Consider the following 11,671-nt stretch of genomic DNA (forward strand, 5'->3'; position numbering starts at 1 on the left):
GAAGAAGGCTGATGCCAGTGTAGGGGCTGATTCTTGGCCTGTGTTTTTCTGAAGGCCAAGATCAGCCCCCTATGTGGCATTAGTCTTAATTTCTGGCCAAGTAGGCGGTGCCTAACAAATTGCCACCCCCAAAGTGAATCTAGATTGGATATTTTCTTAATATATCTTTTTTTATTGTGACCCTATTATTTTTTCTTACCTGACAGATGTTGTCATCAGGGATTTTGGGAGTCTCCTAAATGAAAAAAGGTAAGAAAATGTTATTGCACATTGTAATATTTCTGTTTTAAAGAAGCTGATATACAGTCTTGCATAAAATATAGGGTGATTTTTATTTGCCAGACACAGTGGTACTTATTTACTTATATAGGGTAAATGCCGGATGCGGTGGCACATCAACAAGCATTTAGGAACATAGGGTCGGATTGTCAGCCTGTGTTTATCCAAAGGCCGAGTATCTAGCACGTGTGGCAGGAGCCTATGAGTTAAATTGTATGAGTGTATGTAATCATAGCAACCTATCATATTTTTTTATTTTCTAATTTATACACGCTAGAAGACTGGTAAGAAACAGATGCTGACTGGTTAACTGAGGCTAACTTGCTCTAATGCAGTTGCCCACACCTAACTATGTTAGTAAATAATTTTCACTGTTTGGTAAATATTATTATTATTCTTTACAGATATTATTCATGACCCCTGTAGCTCCAATACAAACTGAGCCCTTTTAAACACATTGGGACCCCTGCAAAATGTTTGGCCCATACCTCACTGGTGTTACACTGGGGGACTCCGCTCTCAATCAAAGATTCCTGGGATTGGCAGGGGCTGGTGTCGGCGCTCACCTGCTCTACCAGGTCTTCCTCCTGGTTAAGTCAGAAAAAAGATTTTTAAAACTTCACGGCTTTGATAAAAACTGAGCCCTTTTAAACACATTGCCTGACACAATGGCTCTGGGTGCAGACCAATAAGAAGGCTGATGCCTTAACTTCTGGCCAAGTAAACAAATTGCAGCCCCCAAAGCGAAACTCTAATTTGATATTCTCTTAAATATCTTTTTCTATTGTCCCCCTATTATTTTGTCTTACCTGACAGGTGTTATTTTCAGGGAATTCTGGAGTCTCCTGATTGAAAAAAGATAAGAAAAAGATGTTGCAATTTTTAATGTTTCTGTTTTAAAGAAGCTGATATACAGTCTTACATAAATAAAATATAGTTTGATTTTTATTTGCCCTTCTCATCCCTCTCTTATGCTTACATGGAAGATGTTAACAGCCGGCTCCAGTTCCTGCTCTGGCTCCTCCTCCTAAGAGAAATAAAGTTAGTTATCTAATCAACTTACTATAACTCTGTAGTTTGTGTCTAAAATGTACCTTGTACAATACAAATTCCCTAAACTTCCGAAAACCAAACCTACTTACCTGGCAGTTATTGTTGCCAGGGATTTCTGTCGGTTCCTGGTTAAGAGAGAAAAGTCAAGTTATCAAATCAAGTCAGCATTTTAGAAAGGGAAAATAGATCATATGTTATATTAAGGGACCGGTGTTTTATTATTGAATTATTTGATACTCACTTGGCAAACAAAGTTGCCAGATCCAACAGATGGTTCCTGGTTAAGAGAGAAAAATTGATCAGAGCCACAGATGTCTACTAAACTGGGGGGGGGCAGTGCTATAACTATTGTATGCACAGATCCATATGTGGATGGAAATAACATTTATATCACAAGTTATATGGGTATGGGTTCATTGGCTATAGTTAGCTGTTTGCAAACAGTCATATTCTGTTAAAGTGAACACAACATTCAGGAAGAAGCTAATAACATAAGGAATCTATGATACCATCTCCTTTACTGCTTACCAGGCAGGTTGGTGGGTTGGGCTCTTCCGTGGGCTCCTCCTGTGAGTGAAAAAAGTTGATGTTACTTTATGGAATAGAAGGCCTATTATCCAATGCAAGTTATCGCTAAAGGTGAATGTTTAGTCTCATAAAAAGATGCTTTTGATAAGATATAATTAATATGTCTAAATAAATGTAGGGTTGATATAGGGATTCGTTGTGATAAAAATGCAAAGACTAAAGGCCTCCTTTGCAAGGAGTATATTTCATTCATCAACAATATTATTTTATACCTGTAGGGCACATTCCTCCAGCCATCAGGTGCTTATGCAATAGGACAATGTTTTGGAACAGTCAGTAGACTGTACCTAGTAGCCAATCAGATATGTTTCTACTTTGTTTTGAATATTAATACACTGCTTAGTTTATAATTTTGTCGAGGGGTCTGCCAGTCAGTTATAATGTTATCAGTGAAGTATCCATTATCTTTAGTGACACAATTATACCTAAGTATCTAAACTCGGTGACCCTAAAGGCCCCCATACACGGGCCGATTCTAGCTGCCGATATGGGTCCCTTAGACTGAATTGGCAGCTAACCGGCCCGTGTATGGGCACTACCGACGGGCCTGCCCGACCGATATCTGGCCTGAAATTGCGCAGATCTCGATCAGGCAGGTTAGAAAATCTAGTTGGATCGGGGACCGCATCGGCTCATTGATGCGGTCCCCGGACCGAATTTGCCTATACCCGTCATTATAATTCGATCGTTTTGCCCAAGGGTCAAACGATCGAAGTAGCCTAAATTCCCCCGATATCGCCCACCCGTAGGTGGGGATATCGGGAGAAGATCCGCTCGCTTGGCGATCTTAAGGTGTATGGGCACCTTTAGTAGGTCCTGAACATCAACAACAACAAACATTTGTAAAGCGCTTTTCTCCCGTGGGACCCAAAGCGCAACATCAACAACAGTTTGTAACAATAACATCAATAAATCACTGTATTATATGGGTCATCTATGGAGCTGGCAATGGATGATTCTGCAGCTGAATTTCAATATTAAATGGTTTTAAAAGTGAGGAAAGTGACCATTGTTATCAATCAGTGGATAAATGTTTACAAATGTTTATTATTCAAAGAAGAAATAATAGGGGAATGTGGCCATCTGGGAATACACTGACTTAATCCAGTTTGTTTAGTTTGGATTAATATGAATTCAGTTTGTATATAGTGCAACCTCATCCAGGTTATTGTGCATAGAAATCTATAGGCAAGGAAATAACACGGCTTTGATAACGCAAATAGGTAGGAAAATGGTGTTTATGAAATGAAGTTGCTCAGTTCTCTGCTTACCACGACAGATTCAAAGATGTTGGAATCTGTTTCATCTTGTTTCCTCTGTAGTGAAGAAGAAAAAAAGGTTTATCACATAAAAAAATGCACAAATATGAAAAGTATAATTTAAAGGAAAGCCTAAGTCACTTGGGGGTGCCAAAATGTTAGGTACCCATAACTTAAGTCTGCTAAAATTCATTTATATATTGAATAAACCCATTCTAGAAGACCGGTAAGAAACAGATGCTGACTGGTTAACTGAGGCTAACTTGCTCTAATGCAGTTGCCCACACCTAACTATGTTAGTAAATAATTTTCACTGTTGGGTAAATATTATTATTATTATTATTATTATTATTCATTACAGATATTATTCAGGACCCCTGTAGCTCCAATAAAAACTGAGCCCTTTTAAACACATTGCCTGACGCAATGGTTCTGGGTTCAGACCAGGAAGAAGCTGATGCCTTAATTTCTGGCAAAGTAGGCGGTGCCTAACAAATTGCCACCCCCAAAGTGAAACTCTAATTTGATATTCTCTTAAAATATCCTTTTCTATTGTGACCCTATTATTTTTTCTTACCTGACAGATGTTGTCGTCAGAGACATCGGGAGTCTCCTGATTGAAAAAAAGGTAAGAAAAAGATATTGCACACTGTAATATTTCTGTTTTATAGAAGCTGATATACAGTCTTGCATAAAATATAGGGTGATTTTTATTTGCCCGACACAGTGGTACTTATTTACTTATATAGGGTAAATGCCGGATGCGGTGGCACATCAACAAGCATTTAGGAACATAGGGTCGGATTGTCAGCCTGTGTTTATCCAAAGGCCGAGTATCTAGCACGTGTGGCAGGAGCCTATGAGTTAAATTGTATGAGTGTATGTAATCATAGCAACCAATCATATTTTTTTATTTTCTAATTTATACACGCTAGAAGACCGGTAAGAAACAGATGCTGACTGGTTAACTGAGGCTAACTTGCTCTAATACAGTTGCCCACACCTAACTATGTTAGCAAATAATTTTCACTGTTTGGTAAATCTTATTATTATTTTTCTTTACAGATATTATTCATGACCCCTGTAGCTCCAATACAAACTGAGCCCTTTTTAAACACATTGGGACCCCTGCAAAATGTTTGGCCCATACCTCACTGGTGTTATCCTGAGGGACTCCGCTCTCATCTGTAGATGCCTGGTAGTGGCAGGGGCTGGTGTCGGCGCTCACCTCCACTATCAGGTCTTCCTCCTGGTTAAGTCAGAAAAAAAGATTTTAAAAATAATTTCATGGCTCCAATAAAAACTGAGCCCTTTTAAACACATTGCCTGACGCAATGGTTCTGGGTTCAGACCAGGAAGAAGGCTGATGCCAGTGTAGGGGCTGATTCTTGGCCTGTGTTTTTGTGAAGGCCAAGATCAGCCCCCTATGTGGCATTAAGCTGGACATACACGCACCGATAATATTGTACGAAACCTCGTTTCGTACGATATTTGGTGCGTGTATGGCATGTCGACGAGTCGACCGATATCGCAGGAAGCTGCTGAAATCGGTCGACTCGCCGATCGGCCAGGTTAGAAAATTTTGATCGGGCACCATAGAAGGTGCCTGACCAAAATCTGCCGTCAGGGCTGAATCGGCAGAAGGAGGTAGAAATCCTATTGTTTCTACCTCCTTATCTGCTGTTTCAGCCCTGAACGGTGTGTGGCCACCTTTAGTCTTAATATCTGGCCAAGTAGGCGGTGCCTAACAAATTGCCACCCCCAAAGTGAATCTAGATTAGATATTCTCTTAATATATCTTTTTCTATTGTGACCCTATTATTTTTTCTTACCTGACAGATGTTGTCTTCAGGGAAATCTGGAGTCTCCTAAATGAAAAAAGGTAAGAAAATGTTATTGCACACTGTAATATTTCTGTTTTAAAGAAGCTGATATACAATCTTGCATAAAATATAGGGTGATTTTTATTTGCCCGACACAGTGGTACTTATTTACTTATATAGGGTAAATGCCGGATGCGGTGGCACATCAACAAGCATTTAGGAACATAGGGTCGGATTGTCAGCCTGTGTTTATCCAAAGGCCGAGTATCTAGCACGTGTGGCAGGAGCCTATGAGTTAAATTGTATGAGTGTATGTAATCATAGCAACCAATCATATTTTTTTATTTTCTAATTTATACACGCTAGAAGACCGGTAAGAAACAGATGCTGACTGGTTAACTGAGGCTAACTTGCTCTAATGCAGTTGCCCACACCTAACTATGTTAGTAAATAATTTTCACTGTTTGGTAAATATTATTATTATTATTATTCTTTACAGATATTATTCATGACCCCTGTAGCTCCAATACAAACTGAGCCCTTTTAAACACATTGGGACCCCTGCAAAATGTTTGGCCCATACCTCACTGGTGTTACACTGGGGGACTCTGCTCTCATCCAAAGATTCCTGGGATTGGCAGGGGCTGGTGTCGGCGCTCACCTGCTCTACCAGGTCTTCCTCCTGGTTAAGTCAGAAAAAAAGATTTTTAAAACTTCACGGCTTTGATAAAAACTGAGCCCTTTCAAACACATTGCCTGATGCAATGGTTCTGGGTGCAGACCAATAAGAAGCCTGATGCCTTAATTTCTGGCCAAGTAGGCGGTGCCTAACAAATTTCCGCCCCCAAAGCGAAACTCTAATGTGATATTCTCTTAAATATCTTTTTCTACTGTCCCCCTATTATTTTGTCTTACCTGACAGATGTTATTATCAGGGAATTCTGGAGTCTCCTGATTGAAAAAAGATAAGAAAAAGATGTTGCAATTTTTAAAATTTCTGTTTTAAAGAAGCTGATATACAGTCTTACATAAATAAAATATAGTTTGATTTTTATTTGCCCTTCTCATCCCTCTCTTATGCTTACATGGCAGATGTTAACAGCCGGCTCCAGTTCCTGCTCTGGCTCCTCCTCCTAAGAGAAATGAAGTTAGTTATCTAATCAACTTACTATAACTCTGTAGTTTGTGTCTAAACTGTACCTTGTACAATACAAATTCCCTAAACTTCCGAAAACCAAACCTACTTACCTGGCAGTTATTGTTGCCAGGGATTTCTGTCGGTTCCTGGTTAAGAGAGAAAAGTCAAGTTATCAAATCAAGTCAGCATTTTAGAAAGGGAAAATAGATCATATGTTATATTTAGGGACTGGTGTTTTATTATTGAATTATTTGATACCCACTTGGCAAACAAAGTTGCCAGATCCAACAGATGGTTCCTGGTTAAGAGAGAAAAATTGATCAGAGCCACAGATGTCTACTAAACTGGGGGGGGGGGGGCAGTGCTATAACTATTGTATGCACAGATCCATATGTGGATGGAAATAACATTTATATCACAAGTTATATGGGTATGGGTTCATTGGCTATAGTTAGCTGTTTGCTAACAGTCATATTCTGTTAAAGTGAACACAACATTCAGGAAGAAGCTAATAACATAAGGAATCTATGATACCATCTCCTTTACTGCTTACCAGGCAGGTTGGTGGGTTGGGCTCTTCCGTGGGCTCCTTCTGTGAGTGAAAAAAGTTGATGTTACTTAATGGAATAGAAGGCCTATTATCCAATGCAAGTTATCGCTAAAGGTGAATGTATAATTAATATGTATAAATAAATGTAGGGTTGATATAGGGATTCATTGTGATAATAATGCAAAGACTAAAGGCCTCCTTTGCAAGGAGTATATTTCATTCATCAACAATATTATTTTATACCTGTAGGGCACATTCCTCCAGCCATCAGGTGCTTATGCAATAGGACAATGTTTTGGAACAGTCAGTAGACTGTACCTAGTAGCCAATCAGATATGTTTCTACTTTGTTTTGAATATTAATACACTGCTTAGTAGACTGTACCTAAAGGTCCCCATACACGGGCCAATTCTAGCTGCCGATATGGGTCCCTTAGACTGAATTAGCAGCTAATTGGCCCGTGTATGGGCACTACCGACTGGCCTGCCCGACCGATATCTGGCCTGAAATTGGGCAGATCTTGATCGGGCAGGTTACAAAATCTAGTCGGATCGGGAACCACATCGGCTCGTTGATGCGGTCCCCGGACCGACTTTGCCTATGCCCGTTTTTATAATTCGATCGTTTGGCCCCAGGGCCAAACGATCGAATTAGCCTAAATTCCCCCGATATCGCTCACCCATAGGTGGGGATTTTGGGAGAAAGCTGTATGGGCACCTTTAGCAGGTACTAAACTTCAACAACAGTTTGTAACAATAAAATCAATAAATCACTGTATTATATGGGTCATCTATGGAGCTGGCAATGGATGATTCTGCAGCTGAATTACAATATTAAATGGTTTTAAAAGTGAGGAAAGTGACCATTGTTATCAATCAGTGGATAAATGTTTACCAATGTTTATTATTCAAAGAAGAAATAATAGGGGAATGTGGCCATCTGGGAATACACTGACTTAATCCAGTTTGTTTAGTTTGGATTAATATGAATTCAGTTTGTATATAGTGCAACCTCATCCAGGTTATTGTGCGTAGAAATCTATAGGCTAGGAAATAACACGGCTTTGATAACGCAAATAGGTAGGAAAATGGTGTTTAGGAAATAAAGTTGCTCAGTTCTCTGCTTACCACGACAGATTCACAGATGTTAGAATCTGATGTTCGATCTCGTTTTCTCTGTAGTGAAAAAAAAGGTTTAATCACATAAAATAAATGCACAAATATGAAAAGTATAATTTAAAGGAAAGCCTAAGTCACTTGGGGGTGCCAAAATGTTAGTTACCCATAACTTAAGTCTGCTAAAATTCATTTAAATATTGAATAAACCCAATAGGGCTGGTTCTGCCCCCAATAAGGGGTAATTATATCTTAGTTGGGATCAAGTACAGGTACTGTTTTATTATTACAGAGAAAAGGGAATCATTTAACCATTAAATAAACCCAATAGGGCTGTTCTGCCCCCAATAAGGGGTAATTATATCTTAGTTGGGATCAAGTACAGGTACTGTTTTATTATTACAGAGAAAAGGGAATCATTTAACCATTAAATAAACCCAATAGGGCTGTTCTGCCCCAATAAGGGGTAATTATATCTTAGTTGGGATCAAGTACAGGTACTGTTTTATTATTACAGAGAAAAGGGAATCATTTAACCATTAAATAAACCCAATAGGGCTGTTCTGCCCCAAGAAGGGGTAATTATATCTTAGTTTGGATCAAATACAGGTACTGTTTTATTATTACAGAGAAAAGGGAATCATTTAACCATTAAATAAACCCAATAGGGCTGTTCTGCCCCCAATAAGGGGTAATTATATCTTAGTTGGGATCAAGTACAGGTACTGTTTTATTATTACAGAGAAAAAGGAAATCAGTTTTAAAATTCTGAATTATTTGATTAAAATGGACTCTGTGGGAGGCAGGCTTTCTGTAATTCGGCGCTTTCTAGATAATGGGTTTCCGGATAAGGGATCCCATACCCGTACATTGCCAGTACATTTGCAAGATCATGTGGAAGTCATTGGGAGCTGGCATAGTGAAAGTTTTCTACTATTTAGTCAATTAAAGCTTTTCGAGTCTTTATACATTTCTTGAGCTTTGCGACCCGTTAAAAAATGTTAAAATTACGAATTTTAGGTATTCGTGTTTTTTCGATCTTTGATCGCACAAATTGACTTTTCAGTACATATATACAGGTGTTTAGAGATCATCGAGTAGCTGAGTCGGAGCACAAGTTTGTCTCTCCGTGAACTTTCCCACAGAATGAAATATACGATGTTACAGTAGAAAGAATGAAATCCTTACCTTGCCGAAGCAAGAGAAACACGATCGAACGCGTTTCAACCACTTCCTCACTTTGCTCATCCTCGCACAGAATTCTCTCTATGGAGGCAAAAAGAAAAACATCATTTTAGTCATTCCCAGTACTGTGCTCTATGTACAATTCCTGCTTATAATATCTAAGAACATGGGGGAGCCCTACACTAATGGGGTACCTTGCCCCAGTGCTGGGGAATAAGTAGAAAAATCATCAAACACAACATTTATTTTTGGCGGCAGTTTTGTTTAAAAAAAAAAATTGCCCATAGTGGAATTTCGCAGCAACTCCATGCTTGGTGAAAAATTTTGCTCATTGCTACTCGAGAATATTCTTCTTAACAAATCATCAGAATTTATTATTATTATTATTATTATTAAAGCAAAAACCCACAAAAGTTGCCAAAAAAAACCTCAGGAAATGAAAGCTTGTGAGATTCAATAGAAGTCAATGGGAATTATCTCTAAAAGCTTCTTTTCCCAGTTCTTTAAAACAATTAAGATTTTATTTGTGACTGTCGCTGGTGTGTGGCTTTTGTCTGCGACAAAAATGCACGCGGAAACATTTTGGAATTTTCTTAAATAACCCACTATTTGAAAAAAAAAAACAAACAAAAGATGTTGCATAGGTTTTGTCACATTTATTTGTTGTGCGTTTTCCCCCAGTAAATATGTAATTAAATAATTAAATGTATTTTAGTATTATCATTATTATTAACATTTATTTATAAAGCGCCAACATATCCCGCAGCGCTGTACAATAAGTGGGTTCCATACATTGGACATACAGAGTAACATATAAAGCAATCAATAACCAATACAAGAGGTGAAGAGAGAAAGATTTCCTTTGGTAAGAAATGGCAATGGTGCACTAAATAAACTGGTGTATTTTTTCACTAGCAGAATTAATCCTGGCAAAAAGCCACAAATGTTTTCCACTGCATAGTTATTACACAGATTAATGCAACAATTGTATACCCCAGGGGTCATTTATTTACACACATGCAGTGCCATTTTGGATTGCAAGACATACTAATACAGGTATGGGATCCCTTATCCGGAAACCCATTATCCAGAAAGCTCTGAATTACGGAAAACCTGTCTCCCATAGACACCATTTTAATCAAATAATTCAGAATTTTAAAATTGATTTCCTTTTTCTTTGTAATAATAAAACAGTACCTGTACTTGATCCCAACTAAGATATAATTACCCCTTATTGGGGGCAGAACAGCCCTATTGGGTTTATTTCATGGTTAAATGATTCCCTTTTCTCTGTAATAATAAAACAGTACCTGTACTTGATGCCAACTAAGATATAATTACCCCTTATAGGAGCAAAACAATCCTATTGGATTTATTTAATGTTTAAATGATGTTTAGCAGACTTAAGTTATAGAGATCCAAATTATGGAAAGACCCCTTATCCAGAAAACCCAGGTCTCAAGCATTCTGGATAACGGGTCCCACACCTGTATTAGTAACATATATTTATAAAACGTCAACATATTCCCCAGCGCTGTATAGAATGGGTTTATACACTGGACATAATTACACACAAAGCAACCAATAACCAATACAAGAGGGGAAGAGGGTCCTGCCCAAAAGAGCTTACAATCTATAAGGAGAGGGCTCTGAAATACAAGTTGTGGCAATGGGCAAGATCAGAATTAAGCAATGTCAGAGATGTAGGTATTGCTTTTAGCAGGTTGTGTTCCCCTTTTCATAAACTTTTAGTATAATGTAGACAGTGCTATTCAATTTGCAATTGGTCTTAATTGTTTTTTTTATTTGTGGTTTTTGAATTATTTAGCTTTTTGTTCAGCAGTTCTCCAGTTGGAATTTCAGCAGGTATCTGGTTGCTAAGGTCCAATTTAACCTAGCAACCACAGTGATTTGAAAAAAACTGAAATACCAATAGAGGAGGCCATAGGAGGAGGCCGCAGTTTTTGGCTGCGGGGGTCAGTGACCCCCATTTGAAAGCTGGGAAGAGTCAGAAGATAAAAGCAAATAATTCAAAAACTATAAAAAAAATAAAGACCAATTGGAAAGTTGCCATTCTACAACCTACTAAAAGTGAACCACCCCTTTAATGAGGGTAAGCTTCTCTTAAATAGATGTGCAATATTGTTTCAATAAACTGTTGTCATCAGCAAATAGTCGGCAATTCTAACTGATCAGCTTGTGAACTTTCTACCCCTTCAGCCAAGTCCTATTTGTTACTCAAATTACCTGTATACGAGTTTTTTGTTTGTCTGTTTATTCTTGAGGGTATTTACTGGTAACAACGCCCATTAACATTGCATCTAAGGAAGTGTTAGGGCCTCCGAGAGCTTGTGCCTTGGCCCCACTCTAATAACCACGGGGGGCTTTGCACTCGCCCATTTGTACCTTGTGTTGCGTCGATATGGGATTTATTCAGAATGTCACCATTATAAGGCTGCATGGATCAGTACAGTAAGACTTATACCCACTGCTTTCTTTCAATATAAGATGGTATGATCCAAAGTTGAATCAACTCAAACTATGTAGTGTGCCCCTCCCCCATTAAGACTTAATTAGCAGTCTATAGATGCACTAAATTGTATACTATGATCCGTACTGGCCCAGTAATGGCTATTGGACCAACTCCAAAATATGAATATGTCTTTTAGTAGGTTTTAAAC

General features: G+C 38.4%; 2 long non-coding RNA genes across 2 annotated transcripts; both read right to left on the minus strand.

Annotated features, from left to right (window-relative positions):
* Positions 1-198: 198 nt before the first annotated feature.
* Positions 199-5,740, minus strand: LOC116408436. The gene is made up of 4 exons (XR_004220925.1): positions 5,586-5,740; positions 5,012-5,047; positions 4,330-4,428; positions 199-235 (listed from the first exon to the last, which is right to left on the minus strand). It is a non-coding gene; the product is annotated as an uncharacterized LOC116408436 (long non-coding RNA).
* Positions 5,741-6,055: 315 nt separating this feature from the next.
* LOC108645669 lies at positions 6,056-9,102 on the minus strand. The gene is made up of 5 exons (XR_004220926.1): positions 8,994-9,102; positions 7,818-7,865; positions 6,403-6,732; positions 6,251-6,286; positions 6,056-6,135 (listed from the first exon to the last, which is right to left on the minus strand). It is a non-coding gene; the product is annotated as an uncharacterized LOC108645669 (long non-coding RNA).
* Positions 9,103-11,671: the final 2,569 nt, after the last annotated feature.

Source organism: Xenopus tropicalis, chromosome 1, assembly GCF_000004195.4.
Source record: "Xenopus tropicalis strain Nigerian chromosome 1, UCB_Xtro_10.0, whole genome shotgun sequence".
NCBI classification, from domain to species: Eukaryota; Metazoa; Chordata; class Amphibia; order Anura; family Pipidae; genus Xenopus; species Xenopus tropicalis.